The sequence below is a fragment of the Podarcis erhardii genome, assembly GCF_964252035.2.
Source record: "Podarcis erhardii genome assembly, chromosome: 3".
NCBI lineage: Eukaryota > Metazoa > Chordata > Lepidosauria > Squamata > Lacertidae > Podarcis > Podarcis erhardii.
In genome coordinates this window covers 91,882,510-91,896,293 of record NC_138507.1, presented here as the reverse complement: position 1 = coordinate 91,896,293, position 13,784 = coordinate 91,882,510, and positions in this window count along the sequence as shown.

Below are 13,784 nucleotides of genomic sequence, written 5' to 3'. Positions count from 1 at the left end.
TGAAGCCATTGGTTCGAGTCCTACCCTCTGGAGCAGGAGAAAACAAGCATGCTTCCTCCTCCATGTAACAGCCCTTAAGATATTTGAAGATGGCTATCATATCTCCTCCATCTTAAACTGTGGTGCCCAGAATTGGACACAGTATTCCAACTGTGGTTTGACTAAGACTGGGACTATTCTTTCACTTGATCTGGACATTATACTTCTGCTGATGCAACCTAGAATAGCATTAGCTTTTTTTGCTGCTGCATCACACTGTTGACTCATGTTAAGCTTGTGGTCCACCAAGACCCCTAGATTCTTTTCACATGTACTGCTAGTAAGCCAGGTGTCCCCCATCCTATATTTGTGCATCTGGTTTTTCTTGCCTAAGTGCAGAACCTTACATTTGTCCCTATTGAAATAGATTTTGTTAGCTTGTGCCCAGTTCTTCAATCAGTTAAGGTAATTTTGAATTATGTTTCTGTCTTCTGCGGCATTAGCTACCCCTCCCAGTTTGGTGTCATCTCCAAATTTGATGAGCATCCCCTCAATTCCTTCTTCCAAGTCATTTATAAAGACGTTGAACAACAATGGGCCCAAGACAATAAAGGCCATGGGTTTAGTGGTCATAAGATGAGCTTCAGGTGCATACAGAGTATCTTTCCCAAGTAACCAGAAACAGGTATATGATGTAAGGCATTCTAGGAGGTAACCTGGTCTGAACTTGTTAGAGCAATATGCCACAGTTTCATTTAATGTTGTAATTTATTTCAAGTATGCTCTGTCTCAAAAGTAGTACCAGCAAAGGATAGATGAGATGTCTTTAAAGTGTCTGAGTTTGAGACATTTAACAGCCAGCTTCTCTTGATTTCTCAATGGCACCATTGCACAATGTAGGTTTCCAAGGACATTATTTTTTAACTTTTCAGGACATCTAGTGAAACCGCAGTTGCAGTATTAGATCAGCAGAAATGGCCAGACAACCATCTCTTCCAAAGACCATGAACAACGATTGCACGTGGCCCTGATAAACACTGCCAAAGTGCACAAATTCAGCTGACCCCGTTTTGAAAGTCTCCGCCTCCCTTACAAAGCTGTTTTCCCACACCAATCAATTCCTAGGTTCACTGGAGGTGTGTCCCTTGCCCTCGCAGCTGCGGCTTCTTCATGGGAATCTTGCATTGGCAGGCACTGTGCAAATAACTAACTCATCCAGAGTTTCATAACATGGCTGTTGTTCACAGTTCAGTTTGCCTGTCAGTCGCTGTCTAAAGTTACACGGTGCGGCAATTTCCTGCAAGCAGCCACTAGATGGCTGAGTGGAATTCTGTGGCCCAGGAACACACTTTTCAGTTCTGTGGAAGATGCCATCATTCTTGTTGTTTTCGTTACAGATACAGACATTAGGGTCTAGCTAAACATGTTCATATTGTTCATAACTTTAGCCCTTGAGTGGCTGCCCCCTCAGATAAGTAGCCAGTGTGTCTCTGCCCCATTTTGAGTGGAAGAGTGGCATAGGGTGAGGGGGCATTTACCCTTTGCCCCTTGCTGCATTCAGGGCCTCCTATGTTTGATATATGAAATGGAAAAAAACATTGCCATCATTAGGAGCTTTCTTGCCCTGGCAAATAGCAGACACCACCAATTTAGGGGTGCAAAGGGTTAACGCCCTCTCAATATGGCCCTGATGCAGCTTATTCCCTCCACCCACGCCAATTTATTGGGAAGAAAAACCCAGTCACACAAGGGCTAATGGCACTGATAATTTCATGTGCAGTTTGGTTATTAGAGTGATGCGCATACAATTAAAACACCCTGCTCCCTGAATCTTGGGACCTGTAGTTGGTGAGGGGTGCTGGGAATTTTACCTTTGTGATGGGTCAGCTACCGTCTCCAGGTTTCTGGGGGGAGGAGAGTGCTTTGAAAGTATGGTGTGTATTCACCCACCACCTCCCACTGTTCAATTCCTTGGACTCTGATACAGACTCTGCAAGAACAATTGTATTTTATGCAGACCCTAAGGAAATGAAGGGGAGCTTTGAAAGGGTACAAATAGAAAAGGAAAGAGGGTATGTTTTATCATATGTGGTGGTCATGTGGGGTGGTAAAAGCTTTCTGGGAAATGATATATAATGAGTTGAAAAAAATGTTCAAGATAACTTTTGTTAAAAAAAACCCCAGAGGCTTTTTTGTTAGGCATTATAGGTGTGGAACTACCAAAATAAAATAAAAGACTCTTTATGCATGCAGTGACAGCAGCAACGATGCTTCTTGCCCAGAGATGGAAAGAAGAAGAAGTACCGACCAGAGAAGAGTGGCAGACCAAGCTGATGGAATATGCAGAATTGGCAAGACTGATGGGAAAGATCAGAAATCAGGAAAACCAAGTATTTTTTAAAAGACTGGAATAACTTTCTAACGTATTTGAGAGATCACTGTAAACAGTTGAAATCATTGGCAGGAATACAATGAAATTTGTAATGTAATATGGATTTTGGATACTATGATTATATAACAGATAGATGACAGTAAAAGATGCAGGAATAAAATTTAGAATGGGAACCCATGAAGGGAAGGAAGGAGGTCCCAAGGTTCGAAAGAACCCTTTTATTTTCGTGTGTGTGAAAATGTTATATTTATGGTGCATAGGTTTTATGTAAAACTAATTAAAAAATGACATATATAAAAGAGTACAAATAGGATCACACACAACTCACTCCTATCCATTTCAAAAGGGTTTGTGAAAAGATACCCCCCACCCTGGCTGGGCTGGGCTTGACTAGGGCTTGTAGTCAGTGCCAGATTTACGTATAAGCTAAACAAGTTATAGCTTAGGGCCCTACTGGATGTACATTTCCAAAATATGAGATAAAAAAACCAAATAAAATAAAACCTGTGCAAATGGCTTTAGATACCTATTAGGGCCATAAATTACCATATAGCATATATTCAAAACAAAAACAGCAACAATTTGTTGTTGACAAAGGACAGCTGGACACAAAGGGCCCCATTACCTTCAGTAGCTTAGGGCCTCATCAAACCTAGATCCGGCCCTGCTTGTAGTTGCTGTGTTTAGACACTTGATGAGTCCCAGGCAGTTTTGGAAGAGGGATTGTGGCGCCCGCTCTTACTATATGCAGAACCACCAAGCAGGGCTAAGCATAGCACCAGTGGATTCTGCCGCAATTTTTAGACCACATTCACAACCCATATCTTTTATTATGCTCATCTTCATGGCTATGCTATGATGCAGATGGAAAAACATGCCCCTACTAAATTCTGGTCTACACATGTTGCTGAATGAGATGATAAAATCCTGAGGAACTGGATCAACTCCATGCTGCTTGACACTATTCCCCCCCCCCCTTGTTGTAAGTTGCCTTGAGCATGGTATGAATTGTGAAAAGGTAAGTATATTTGTCTTGGGAGAACTACGATGGACAAAGCTTTTAGAAAGTCAATAAAATCTCACAATGCTGCCAAGATCTTCTCATCAGATGCAAGGGGCAGGAGTGTGGAAGCAGGAAGAAGTTTAAAGGTAAATGTCCAAAGTCCAGTAATACGGATTTGATACTAAAAGGCCAGTACCAAAGTTAATTGTTAAAATTCAAGGAAAGCGGTTGAACTTTGTGTCTGATACTAAAATGAAATGGGTCGAGTTGCTTGAGCATAAAGCTTGATGGAACTTGGTCAGACTCTCAGCTATCACGCAATATTAAGAACTTAGGTCAGAGACATGTGGTTATTAATCTGATTCAGTCTTGCTTTGATCACTGCCAATTTATTCAACAGGAATAATAAATAAATAAATAAATATCATATCTGAAAAACAGAAGAGTTTAGTTCTTCTGCAAAGAGCTGTGCAAAATTTGTAACCACAGAGAATTTCCATAACTATAATAAATTTTATGAACACAAAGGGGGCTTGATTCACAGTAAGTCTCTGTGGCTAACAGGACATTGGATAAGGTATCAGATGCTTCCATGCTTTGGCACATACCACTCAGTCTCAAAAACTTGCCAGAAATTGTCCATTCTAAAAATGAATAGGAAGGGTATGAACAATAGATGAGTACACCAAAGTGTTACGTTGTGGGTGAACATATCAGATGACACAGCGATTCTTCAAACAGCTCTTGTTTATTCACAGGCCAGAACAGAACTGAAATGAAGGGTTCAGCCAGCCTGCTTATACAGAGCTCCACTACAACGCAACAGTAACAACTTCCTGTAACTATCCAATCACTGAACGTCACTTTCAATTCCTTATTTGCCTATGTGGACCTGAGTGAAACCAGTATCCCCCTGCTGGCCCGGGGTGAGAACTTCAGTACATAACACAAAGGGCAAAGGAAGATTTTGGAGACATACAGAAGATTTTGGAGACATACAGAAGACTACTGCTTTTTAGCCATAGCTGAGAAGAAATCTGAATATGTCCATCAGTATCACTATGGCTTTGGGAATAGGAAATCAAAGCTAGAGGAGAAGTCTTTCCCCATTGGTAGCAGAAGCTGTGTGAATTTTTGGTTGTGTACACAGTCCTGTTTACTCCAGTACACTTCTACCACTGGCTCCAGTACACTTCTACCACTAATTTGTGAAGTGTTGTACGCACAATGTTAAACCACAATGCACATCTATCCTGTAGGTTCTTGAGAAATGCTGCATTTTGATGTGCTTTCCCCCAAACCAGCTTTGATCCGATTTGAAAATCCAAGCTGTATGTAGACATCCATGCCCCTTGTCCACCCACTGGTGTAGACACAGAGCAGGCACCTTGTTTTCCCCTACTGCAGATATTTCTGGTTAAGAAAAACAATGGACCATCAACATATCCATTCTGCAGGTGTGGCTATGTTCCTTATTGCTATTTACCCTTCCTTTTTTAAATTTTAAGGCTCCTCCTGTCGACCCCCCCCCCATGCTTAATCAATTACTTCTTTCTACCAAAGCTAATCTGATTTCAGGGCTCCTCCTGTTTGCCTGTTGGTTTAATTACAGTCTACCACACCATACATTCAAAGCACCTGGCTTCCCCTAAAGCATTCTGGGAGCTGTAGTTTACCAGGCACAGAGCTACAATCCTCTGCACCCTTTACAAACTCAACTTCCCAGGATTCTTTGTGGGCAAACACATGCTCTTGAAAAGGATGGGCTGCAAAGAGGGAAGGAAGGAAATGAGTTGCAATGGTTTTAGATGGGCAGAATCTGATTTTTTTTTTGAAATGTATTAAAGCACACAAAATATTTAACGGCTAGAAGAAAAGGTCCTCTATGCAGATTCCATTACTGTTTCATGCTGAGAATACGTAAGTAACTGTGAAGGGTTGGGGCTCATGCCCGCTATGTTGTAGACTGGACATAAAGACATGCACATGGAAAAGCCCTGCACTAGCACAGGTGCTCTATTATAAATTTTGGTTGCACCATAAAATGGAAAAGCAGCGACTAGACAGTGCTGAGCCCTCCCAGTTAGATGACTCGAGAGAAACAGTTTACCAGATTTAACTAGTTCACTAGCTGTAGCCTTTACTTTAAATGATAGAGAGTAGCTTTAGATAATCATTGTAAGGCTCAAGAAGACCTGAACTGGCAAATCTGGCAGCAGATTTCTCTGCACCAGTAAAATAGTTCTAGGGCAGAGAAAGTGATTGCTCTGTTCTGCTGTGTTGGCCAGCAAATGGCTAGAGAGGGGTATTGTTGCTACTGTTTTTGGCCCAGGTAATAGGGAGAGCTTACTGGGGTCTAGTTAGCGTTATTTAACTGTTGCCTTGTTCTTGGTTTCTCTTAACAACTTGTCATGTGGTGTATTTGCCCCAGAGACCTCTGTGCATTGCATTGTTTACCTTACCGGGACTTGCGTACTCACCATTCGTCCTTCAAACTGATATCTTGCAGAGCTGATGTTGCAAGGCTGTGACACTCCTGCTCCAATTATGTCCATATCTATTAAGATGTCTTGGAAACTGCAACTGGTCTAAAAGGTGGGTGCCAGAATAATCCCAACATCAATTACAGTGATTCCCTCCCCCCGCCCCGGGTTCCATTTAAAATGCTGGTGCCAACCCTGGAAGCCCTCAACAGCCTTGGTAGGACCAGGTTCCTTTAAGGCTCAGCTTATGAACCTGCCCAAGCCCTAAGACTGACTGCAAAGAGTCTGCTCTTTGGTGTAGTGGTTAAGAGCGGTAGTCTCGTAATCTGGGGAACCGGGTTCGCGTCTCTGCTCCTCCACATGCAGCTGCTGGGTGACCTTGAGCCAGCCACACTTCTTTGAAGTCTCTCAGCCCCACTCACCTCACAGAGCGTTTGTTGTGGGGGAGGAAGGGAAAGGAGAATGTTAGCTGCTTTGAGACTCCCTAGGGTAGTGATAAAGCGGGATATCAAATCCAAACCCTTCTTCTTCTCTCATTATTGCTAGAGGAAGAACAAGTAATAGGGCCTTTTTAATGGTGATGCCGAAACTTAGAAATGCCCTCCCTGAGTATATCCATTGGTTTCTCTTTCTGCCTTTGTTTAGGTGGCTTTCAAAAATGATCTGTTTAAACAGGCATTTATTGTGCTTAGTGATTTGCTGTCTTAAGTTCCTTTTTGTTTAATCCTACTGCTCATAGTTTTTAATGGTAGGATTTATTTCTTAGGATAGGATTAAGCAATCAATAAAACCTATCCTTTGCCTATGTATTTATTAAATGAAGAAACACTGTCAATATGTAATCTAAATCTATGATCAAGGGTATATTTACTATGGATATTTTTCTGGCATTCGAATCTGTTTCGTTGTATTCCAGCATTTGGATATTTTAGGTTTCATCTTCATTCTTATCCCCCCTTTTCCTTTGATAGCCATAGTTTACACAGATTCTATGGAATAAACTGAGATGAGATTTTTCTAAACCATTTTTAATGGCTGGTGTGTGTGTGCAGTGATGGCCTTTGGGAAAGCCAGTACAGATCATTTGGAAGATTATTTGTGGTTCTACCTCTGCAAAGATTTTGATGTGGCCAACCAAAATGTTTCCTCTTTTTAGGAAATGATGTTATCCTTCTCAGAGCAGTTTTCACGTTAGGGCTCTCAATTAATCTTGGGGAAAATCCCAGGTACTTTAGGCAAAGACCTTTTGTGAGCAGTTTCGACAGTGAAGCCAAGCCAAGCCATTCAGTCCCTGCCTTTCAGGCCACCCATTTCAAGATTATTGTTATGCTGGTGTCTGCAGATGTGTCTTTTCTATCCAAGAAGCTTGTGTCTCTCCCTTATTGGGTACAGGACCCCACAAACTGGAAGGAACTCAAGGGATTATGAAGACTGAACCCCCAACTCAAAACAATATTTTTTTGTGGGATGGGTTACAGAGATGTTTTGCCTTTCACTTCCTCTCCTCGATGTTCCAAGAATACCTGGGCATGGCAGAAGGCTCTTTCACTTCCCCTTCAGCACACCCCAGGAAATCCAGATTGAGCAAGGCTGATGGGTTAATCCACAACAGCCCCACCAGCGGCAAAGCGACAATCCCATCTTTCGGGGATCAAGCTGTCTCCTAGAAGTAGTTCTGTGTTGTGTCTAAGTGAGGAAAGTACTGTTTCCAGGTTCCTCAAAATAGTGCAATGACTTCAAAAGTGAACTTGCATCAACTTTCAGAACCATGTGATTCTTACCACACAGTGACTGAAAACCTAGACCAGGCATGTCCAAAGTCTGTTTCGGGGGCCTAATCCAGCCTACTGGTTGGTTTAATCTGGCCCCTGTGGCAGTTTATTTCCTGGGGTAAAATCACAAAAAAGGTAAACAACTTCAATCCTAACAAAAGGTCAACAACTTTGGTTGGCCCTCACAGCCCTTCACTTCATCAAGTCTGGCCCTTTTTGAAAAAAATTGGACACCACTGACCTAGACCTTGGGCCATTATAAAGAGATTTAGTGGTTCTTAATTGATTGGTGATGTGGTAATGTTGTATTGTATTATTTATGCAGATTGATTTTCTCTGGAGTTAAAGATCTGACTGGGACAAACCTTGTTATGTTGAGCTTGTATTTTGCACAATTTGTATACGGTGTCTGTTTGATAATGTGTGGTTTGCTATGCCTAATAAAGGATATATATATTTAACAATAGGAAATTGGTGGCCACCTAAAGCTACAAAGGAGAAAAGTGGGGTCAGGCTTGAAGGAAGTGCAGCAATAAGATTTTGCATCTAGCGATGTGGAGCTTGCCTACCTGTCTTGCTAGGTGCTGAATGCGCATACAATATCTGAGGAGTCAAAATGTAGTGCTAGCAAATAGCTTTTGCTGCTTCATTCAGCTCCCTTGGCTCCACCCTTATTCTAATAGGAAGCAGAGCAAGTTCATCTAGAATGAGCTTCTTTGAGAGAGCTGGAATTGCTTGAGAGAAGGAGAGAACAGGTGAGAACACCCACCCTACTGGCCCAGGAAGGCAAGGGAAAGAATCAACCGACTTGACCTGGATGATACTGTATCTGTCTACACCTACTGGCTTCCACTAAATGCCTAAATGGGAGCAGCTGAACTTTTGCCAGGAGAACAGGACTACGTGCATCATCTTTATCTCAAATTCAGCCCCTCCCTTTCCTCCCCCATCCACTTGCTGCCTGTCATTTTCCTGTGGTGTGTACATTCCATTCTCAAGCAAGGCACATGATGTCTTGTGCTCCTGCATATGTGTATCCATCTTCATTTTTAAGGGCTCAAATCCAAGAAGGGTTTTCCCCCTGTTCCATCCCTTTCCCTGGGAAAACCCACTGTTTACATCAATGAGGGACTCAGCTACATTAGTCATAAAACAGTGTTTTGAATGCATTATAAACTTGTAACACTAGATGGTGCTGAAGTGCAAACAAAATTTCTTTGTGGTTTTCCATAGCGGTTTCCCCCCCTTTTGTTATAACGATTTAACTTCTGACAGATTTACATTTGTTCCAATTTATTGATATAGAATCGGTTTTCCTGGGGAAAGGGGCAGGATGGGGGGGGAGGGAATCTTCTTGGTCCCATGCCTACAAATCACAGTCCCGTGCCTAGAAACTGCAGCACAAACAGAAGTGTGGATGAGCCCTATCACTCAAAATGCGGCCATTAGTGGTATTAGGTGCAAGCTCTTGGGATGGGGTGAAGGACTTTTGGCCCATGGCTCTCAGCCAGCCAGTTATTAGGTAGGCATGCAATTCAGTTTAGTGTAACTGTTTTTGGTCACTACTTTTATTTCAAATCACAGATAACACTGTGTTAAATGCAGGCCCCATCTGCACGGTACATTTAAAGCAGTATCATAGCATTTTAAACAGCCATGCCTTTCTCTTGAGAGTTGCTAGGAGACCCCTAGTCCCCTACAGAGCTACAGTTCTTGGAGAGATTTAACAGTCGATGCCTCTTCCCAGGGAACTCTGGAAACTGTAACTCTGTGTGTGAAGTAGGTGCCTCACAACAACTGTCAGTGTCCTTAACAAGCTGGGCTTCCCAGAGGGAAGACACGGCCGCTTAAAGCAGTATAATACTGCTTTAAATGTACAGGGCAGATGGGGCCTTAGTAAGAGCTGATGTAGTAATTGGGCTGGTGGCGGATAGTTGGTAAGGAGCCTTTATTATGCTCATGCAGTGAAGTTTTCTCCAGACAGTTCAGTGGGAGACTGCACTGTGCACAGCGAACTCTCCTAAGCCACACAGAGCGTATTTGAGTCCCTGCAGAACTTTGGACTGATCTAACTCACCTCTTCCTGCACAGCAGCTGCTCCTGTTGTTGTATCAAAACAGGAGTTGCCAGGTCTTGAACTCCTGCCTGCAAAGTTTGTCCCTTAGTACTGAACTATCCACCTTCCCTTTGCCTCCTATGATGCTGCACTCCCCAAAGATCCCACCCCTAATGACATGTCTCCCTGTCCTTATGCTGTGTTGCTATTTCATGGCAGAAGAACCTCATTTAGAACCAGGAGTTGGTGACATCTTTGCTGGGAGACGTATTCCTACTTGGTGAAAAGGGATTACAGAAATGGCCTGTGGGTGGCCTGAAAGGACACCTAAAAGGATTGCAAAATTTGAAAAAGCTTGGTTATGGGGAGCTGGCATCCATTAGTGATTAGGCCTCTTAATCTGGAATTTGAATAATGTGGGTTCTACATCCTGTTTTCCCCATCTCCCCTTGTGATTCTGGGCTACCCAGAATGCAGCCACATGACTGCATGCATTGATGGTTATTAGCCATGCTGCAGCATGTGCTCAGCTCATGTGCTGTGTTTGGGGCCCATCTGTGGGTTTTAAGTAGGACCAGATGCTGTTTGGTAATGGGGGGGGATGTGAATGCCATGAATAAATAAAAATCGAGGCCTGCTTCAGTACTGAATGGGTGTGCACCTTCAACCATGCTCCAAATGTCATCCTTGCAACTGGCTTTAGTGGGACTGCGAGTAAGCAAGGTCATGTCACTATCCTGCTTTCTCCCTATTGCTTCAGTTTCTTCTTTAGTGTGTTGATGACTGCATTGTCCTGGTTCGGAGCAATGATGTAATGACAACCACAATAAAGTTTGTGTGAAGCTGAGACAGTATAGTAATGCCACCATATCATGCAGCCTTGTAATTATATATGCGTTATACAGGTGCGCACTGTTACTGCTTGCTCAACGCAGCAGCTGGTGCTTGTGACTAAGATAGGCATTAAGTATTAACAATGGGCATTGCAAAACTGTTAAGAAATACCGTAATCAATGCTGAGAACACAGAGGGTGATGTGGGAAGAACAGAGGAAAAATGAATATAGTTTAGTAAATACTTAAACATCACTTGCATGTCATTTGTGGAGAAAGCCCTGCAGTCACTACTGATCAAGTCCACCTATTGATACCTATTATTGATTGATACCTATTATGGGCATGAGACAAATGTGTGGACGTTAGCAATTTCTGCTTCCGTTTCTGTCTTTGTTGGACTGCTGACACCCCTATTTACTTCTGAGTAAGCCTGCATTAGATTGTACTGTGAGTACCCATCCTGAACAATTCCTGGTCTTGAGGGTATGCAAAGGTGGAAGGCTGTTCTCTAGGCCCGCATGTTTCTTGAAGGCATTTGACTGGTGACTCCTAAGACCCTGGACCCGAGGGACCCTTGATTTAGTAAGACAGGAACCTGGGAATTGCATCACTGTCTGCCTAGCTCAGTATTGTCTACACAGACTTGCAGTGGCCCTCCCAGCCCTTCCTGGAGGAAGTTGGGGATTGAACCTGCCGCCTTTGATCTAGGAAGGCTTCTTTCACATTCTTAAGGGTGTGTTTATTGTAACGCTGGCATTTCTTAGATGATCATTATATTTGAAAAAAACTTTCTGAGAAGCTGTGTTAATTGCTTTTAATTCTCAGACATTGCTGGGCAGACAGCACCACAGCCACCATCAGAAAAAGAGGACCCATTTTTGACTGGGTATGCAAGTTTCAGCACTTGGACAGATGCCATGGTTTCAAAAAGCAAGCACTGACTGAGGCAGCTCACATTCAGCAGTGGCACCTGCCTGAGAACCTGCTGGAACGTGCCATCTTCTGCATAGACCTAATGTAAACGAAGCCCCAAGAGAGAGGAGCACAGAAGAAACCAATGCAGACAAACCAGAGGGGAAAGCGACTGCATTCCTAACCAGTGCTTGCACCAACTTTGTTTCACTTTACACCCAACCCCCACAAAATATTGCAAGAAATAAAACCAGGGCAAGGACACAGTCTAGCATAATTTTGTTTCCACCCAGCAAGGAAAGTTTGAAATGTGGCTCTCATTCAAGTTGTGGCCAATGTGCAGACTTGGGAGTCAGCCCTGCTGAACTCTGGGAGTTGTCTGTGAATCAACATGCACAGGATGTGATAGGACATACAGTATATTAATAGTCACAGTAGCTTCAGTTGAGATGCTTGCACAATTGCAGTTTGACTTGAAATACAGAAGTACAAGAACAGGATTCCTCCCCCCTGCCTCTGTCCATGAATGGTGTCCATCAACTCATCAAGAAGCTCAGTTATGCCAGAGATGGCACAATATTACAGATGTACAAAGCAGGAGCTCAGCAGAATAGGATTCTGGACTAACATTACCTGGGTTTGTAGAGCAGAAAAGAAGCACCCTTGCCACTCACCAAGTGACCTAGGGCCACTGAGACACAACATTTCCTACCTCCTAGGAAGAACACCCATGACAAGGAAGCCAGTGTGGTGTAATGGTTAGAGCGTTGGACTCAGACCTGGGAGACCAGGGTTCAATCCCCACTCAGCTATGAAACTCTCTAGGTGGTCTTGGCCAGTCACGGTCTCTTAGCTTAGCCTACCTCACAGGGTTGTTTTTAAAATAAAACAGAGAGGGAGAGGACCATGTTCGCCACCGTGTTGGAGGAAAGGTAGGCTACAAATGTGACAACTGAAAGTAATAAAGGGGGTAAGCCAGAGAAGATCCATAAACCAGAAAAAAACTTCAGAGAGCTCTTTTTTCCCTGCTCACTGAAAAAACCAACAAACAACCCCCCCTCATCTGTTCCAAATGCTAGTTGCTCTAGGACTGCAGAAATTAAGGGAGCAAGTTTTGATTTCTGCTACCTGTCAGGACACTGAGAGCACATGGGAGGCTGCACACCAACCTGCCAGGAAGATCATCACAGTAAAGGGGAGACAGCTGGATGTGGTGTGGGTTCAATTCAGGTACAACAGAAAGTAATTTGTAGCCCAGGAAAGAATTCTTGAGTTCATCCTGTGAGATCCTGCCAGCACAGATGGAGGTAAGTAAGCGTCTGATGGTAGGAAACTGATAACACCCAAACTTCAGAGCACATTAAACAGTTCCTGAGAATCTTATCATAAGAAGATAATTACTCACTGCCCCATAGTTTAGATTGTGAGCCTAATTTGTCTTACTGCTTCTAAGCAATCCCTACAGTTTTACAATCTGTAAGGGTTTGCCCATGCTCACTGAATTACTTTCCCTAAACATTCCTAAAAGACTCATAAATGGAGACATGTATATATCTTCTAGTTAAGGCAAGTTCTATGTTTCCTTCAGCAAGTGAATCCTAACATTAATGCATCAACTGTAGGCTATTCTTCAAAAAAATTAATTATAGCTTGATATATACATAACATGTCATCCTAACTTACAATTCTACATCCATTAAAACGCCAATCAACCAAAACCAACACAGATTGTCAATTAGTACTCCTCTGTCTTACCCATTCTTCAATAGGGGAAAAGAAACTTTGGTTATATCGGTAGCATATGACTTAGTCCTATATTGGTGGTATCCAGCTCTCTTTTAATATGGTACTGTTGGTATCCAATTGGTCTTTTCCTGTTTGCTATCAAATTTATAATCTCTAATTGTTCCTAGATTTTCCTGACACTTTCCCATTTGCTTGGGTTCCTCCTGTTTCCAGCTCATGGCAAAGAATATCTTGGCAATGGTCACATAGAAAATTTGCATCTGGTATTCTTTTATAACTCATCGGCCTTGTTTATAATTTAACAGGAATAGTTATGGTTCTGCCACCATCAGGAGCTTAAAAATAACCCAGACCATCTCCTGTACATTTTCCAAAAGTGTTGCACTTTATTACAAGCCCACCACACATGTTAAGAGTCTCACTTCGATTCTTGACATGTCCAGCCATTTCCATCTGCTGACTTGTTGACCACCTTTTTCATGGAGCCCAGTGCCATTGGGCTGCCATCTTATTACAGTTCTCTTTATAAGATACTGCAGTTGAGTAGTTTGAACACATTTGAAACAAATGCTCATACTATGCTTGGAATCTTGCTGTTCAGATCC